The sequence below is a fragment of the Nicotiana attenuata genome, unplaced genomic scaffold, assembly GCF_001879085.1.
Source record: "Nicotiana attenuata strain UT unplaced genomic scaffold, NIATTr2, whole genome shotgun sequence".
Classification (NCBI taxonomy): domain Eukaryota; kingdom Viridiplantae; phylum Streptophyta; class Magnoliopsida; order Solanales; family Solanaceae; genus Nicotiana; species Nicotiana attenuata.
In genome coordinates, this window is record NW_017670951.1 from 242,992 (window position 1) to 248,355 (window position 5,364).

The window sequence follows — 5,364 nt, forward strand, 5'->3', positions numbered from 1 at the left end:
CCGCTATAAATTGAGGTTGACGAAGCATTTAGTATATATGCAACTGTTTCGCGAAAATGAAATTGGACGACTAGCAATTTAGTTGCACGTTGCCTGGTTATATACTATAATAAGCTCTTTTTAAAAGAATTAACCCAAATAGCCGTCCACCTAATATAGAATTCCAGGCAACGTGCATCTATACTATGGTCATGTTCTTGCTAACGCTTAAGAAATAATAGAGCCAATTTTGTCACTTATGGAAGGATCGCAATCAATAAATTAAATAGTAGTATATAATTTAGAAATTGTAGAAACGAAAATCATGCATGTAGTTTCTCGTCATGGCCATATAGTATCAAATGAGTGGATTCAAGATATTTTGGATCTATTAACATATGATAATTGAACTCCGAAATTCCAATTCAAACCAGAATGAGCGGAGTCAAGATGGTTCAGTGAGTAAACTATAATCTCATGGGCGGATCCACAAAGAGAATTATGGTGCTCAAGCACCCATTGCCATGGTATGAACATATGATTTTAATTTATAGGCACTTTCGCATAAAATGAATATATATTTAGGTGAGCACCCATTACACAAACAGACTAGTGGGTGCTACTGGTTAATGAAATTTAAGGATATGCTCTATGTGATCCGGAGTTCAATTCCTACGTGTTGCACTCTTTGTAATTGGAGTTCTTCTCTTCATATTTCTTATTCCTTTTTTCTTTTTCTTTTTCTTTTTCTTTTTCTTATTCGTTTGACTTTATTTTTCTTCTCTTTTTTACATGGCTTTTCCTTCTGTTCTTAACTTTGCCTTTTTTCCTTGCTTCAATTCATTAGTTCCTCGTGACACAAATAGAAAATATATTTAATTTACCACCATCAAATTTGACAGCCTATATTGTGCTTTGAAATCCTCACAATAATGATAATATTCAAGAAAATATAAATATTCATATTTTTCGTCATTCAATTTATTTTTTATCCGTATTAAATATGAGTAGTTCAGAAATTTTACCCGTGTTGTCTAGTGTTAGGTGTTTGTCCATATTTTCTTACCATAATTGATTTTCCTATCTCATGAAGGAAAGGACAACATATTTACCATAATTGAGTTTTTCTTTTTCTAGAAGGAAACTATAGTTCTTCCATATTTGGCTAGTCCATTTTCTTGTAGGAAAAGGTTTGGACTTCTATAAATTGAGGATCCTTCCTTCACATTCAGTAACATCCACAATGTAGCCATATGGGGTTTGAGAGTCGTGTTTAGGGGGAGAACTTTATGGGACAAGTGCTAGTGTGTCACTTGTGTTTGCCTCTTCGTGAAGTTGTTCTCTCGATATTTTGTACTCTCTTTTATTATAGTGGATTGCTCATCTCCGCCGTGGATGTAGGTCAATTGACCGAACCACGTTAAATATTTGTGTCTCATTTGGTATATTTCTCAGCTGTCTGACTTATCGTCGTTCAAGGTTTGCTTTGCTAGATTCCGCATGACACCTGATTTTTCTCCTAACAAGTGGTATCAGAGCCCAGGTTCAGTGGGACGAGGAGTGATGGTGCAGGGCGGTGTTGATACCCAATTTTTCCCTATATATTTTAAATATGCAAAATACTAGGGGTGTGCATTCGATTTATCGATTCGATTTTGACCCTTATCGATTATCGATTTGTACATATGCTTATTGTTATCGTTTCAATAAGGTTTCGATTTTTTCGATTTCGATTTATCGATTTTGGGGGCTTATCGATTCGGTTATCGATTACACCAATAAGAAAATTTGCGGGATTCCACGGAAAGTATATCGCTATAAACGCGCATAACTAATATGGACAAAAAGAAGCTAAAATAAGACGAACACCATTTATAATATAAAAATTGTGTCAACAAGCACATGCAACAAAACTAAAGTAAGGGATCAAATGTATGTCACCAACACTCCAACGGTATAAAAAAAACAAAACAAAACACATCATCACGGCTAATTCTGTTTTCCATTAATTTGAACTTCATTCCCTTGATCTTTAAATATGATCATTCCTTAAATGTGGTAGAGGAAATAACAGGGTAAGGGACTTAGGGTAAAGGAAAGGGTATAGATTAGGGAAAATAATATTGTATAGCCGCTTTCAAAATAGTAGCGGAATATATATACATTATGTGTGTTATATTAATCTACACAAATAGGTAATTACTCATTTAACAAGTGTCTACAGTCTAGGGGTGTGCATTCGATTTATCGATTCGATTTTGACCCTTATCGATAATTACTTATCGATTATCGATTTGTACATATGCTTATCGTTATCGTTTCAATAAGGTTTCGATTTTTTCGATTTCGATTTCGATAACAAATAATCGATTCGATTTATCGATAAACCGATTCGAATGCACACCCCTACAAAATACCTTCAAAATAGCATATATATGCATATATAAGCATGCCCAAGGTTTTTATTATTTTTCCCATAATTTTAAGGGTTTAAATTGATTTATTTTCTCCCTTTTTATCCATAAAATCCCCAATAATTATTTTCAAAATTATTGTTTTGATAATTCATCTACTGGATTTCTATATTTATGCCAAAATATAGCTAAGGTAATTTTTATGTATTTTTATAATTACATTTAGTATTTTTTTAAAGCTAAATTGCACATAATTGCAATATTAGTCCTTTTAAGATAATTATGTTCTATATGCATAAAATTGGACCCTGTATTTTTAAAATTGTTAATTATGTATTTTAAATCATTTTGGCACCCTAAGTTATTTTTCAGAAATTACCCATTATTTTTTTATAAATTAAACGGGGGAAAATTGGCTATTTAAAAAACAGCCAAATTTGGTAATCAATTATAGCCAAAATTGGACCCCTTTCCAGCCCAATTTCATACCCAAATCACCCGACCCATATCCTATTAACCCTTATCCAAACCCGAAACCCACCTACCCTTTTAAATCTCGACGGTTGATCTCCCAAATCAACGGTCCAAACGCACCCTTTCCTTTTTTAATTTCACCCGACCCCTAACCCTAGTCTCATAATTCAGAGACAGCCGCCCTCAAACTTTCTCATCTCCTCTCTTCTCTCTCAACCTAACCCTAATCGTCTTCAACCGCCGCCTCATTCTCCTGCCTTCTCCGGTGACCAACCCTCAACTCCTAAGCCTTAAATAGGTCTCCCATCGCCTTGCTCATCATCTCTAAGAACTTCAAGGGTCCTTGGCCATGCCAATTTGGACCTAGGGTTTCTGCTTCCGTGTTCGAGGCTTCTCTGGTGTGATCTTGAGCAAAATCACACCATATGTGTTACGTTTTGTGAAGTTTCAACAGGTTCTTTCGATTTTATTTGGATTTCCTTTGTGAAACCCTAACTCTCGTCTGAATCTTTCAAGAGTTGTGCTATTTTTTTATGCTTTAGGCCTGTTCCCTTCTACGATTTGCTCATTCGCGAGCTTCTTCTGAAAGATCCTTTACTTTGAACCGTTTTACTCTTTCTGAAAACTAGGGTTTCTCGGAGTTCTTTTACGCATGTTCTAACTGATTTCTTTATGATTAAACCTTTTCCTTGTTTGTTTTGACCGATTTTGTGCTCTTACTGCTTTTAACTTGACTCTGTTAAAAGCCCTATTTTTTTTAAAGATTTTCTTTACTTTGTTTCTACGAATGTTAGCATGATTTTCCTTACTTTGCTTCTATGAGTGTTAGCATGCTTTCTTTACTTTGTTTCTGTATGTTAGCCTGCTTACTTGAGTCCTGTGATTACCCTGCTTCGAATATGTTTTCCTGAATCCCTAGCCTACTTATGTCGCTTCTGTGTAACTATGCTCACTTTGTTTGTTCATCTCTTGCTTCTTTCTGTGACTATGCTTCGAATATGTATTCTTGCTACGTCTGTGGACCTGCTCTATTTATATGATTGAAAGTGCAGAGTCATGACTCCTTTTTGATTGATTCTGGTTTCCTTAATTGATGGTGATTGAAAATTTTCTTTCAAAACCCTAAAAGCTTTGCCCCGTCTGTTAAGCTGACTGATTTCCTTACCATATTTGCTATGATACTTATTTCTACTAAGTTGTGTCCTTAATCAAGGCTTTATGAATTTGGTCCTGATCGACTACTCTATGCTACTGAATCTCGACTCCTACCTTTCCACTTAATTTGATTAGTTGCTTGCCTTAATTAATTTTCCCTTGTCTTGTCTGCATTGCTACTTTGTTCTTACTGATTGTTTCCTTAGTTTAAAAACTTTCTGAACCTAGCCTTAATCACCTGTTCTATACTGGTACTATTTTGAAATCTTTCCTTATTTGATATACTCCAGCCGTGTACGATTTCTTTCCTTACTTGCCACCTGCTCTTTACCGTTTGCACTGACTCCCTTAATTAAAGGGAAATTCGAACCAATTTTTTATATCGACTTCTGTAATTATTGAAGAATTGATTCTTGCCTTATTTTAACCAGTTTTTCAAACTATTATATAAATGACTCTCTTCTACAGTCTTAAGACACGAACACAGTTTAGAATACACACATACATTCAAACTCTCTCTTCTTTCTTTGTTACTTGTGCTAACTGTTGGCCTAGCCTAGATAGTGGAGTTGCACTTGTTTCTACATTCTGCATTTTTCTTCTTTAACTGGTATGTCTCTAGTTTAAATTTGAAACTCAACTTTATGTGTTCCATGCCTATACATCCATGCTTGTTACTGTACTAGTTATTCAATTTGTTTCTATGTTTGCTGTTATTAAGCATGTCTAAATTCTGCCTTATGTATAATCATCATATCAGAGCTTACTTAGTTATTTGATACTTGTCGAGCATGTTCACTTAGTTCCCTTACCCCTCCCTTAACTGGTATGACCATATAGTTACTTAGTCTTCTAGTGCATTCTATTGGCCCTAATGGTATGTCAAATTTTGTTCAACAAAACTCTTGTCTTCAACATGATCCTGCTGCATTCTTCCCTATGTTTTAAATGTCTGTTATCATGACTGATTTGTTCAATAGACTCATAGCTGTTTTGTATATTTGTTGTGTCAAATGTTTCCCTATTTTATGTGGTTTCAAACCTACATGTTCCCAATCCCTTCACCCCTATTTGTAAGTCTGCTTGTCAAGTAAATCTGGGTATTCTATGGTTAATTAAGTTGTTTGCTGAGTATGCTTTTCTCAAAGAATGATTTCAAAACTGATAACTCCTAGTATATTTAACTGAACCTTTTCATTTCTAAACTGCTTTACTAAGTCTTTCATCAATATGTTAAAGCACTCTCACTCTACTCTTAGACCACTAAGTTCTTTCCCTTTGTGTGAGCCTTGCCTTGGGACCCTTGAGCTCCCTCTGAACTTGGACACATAAAAGCTGGCCT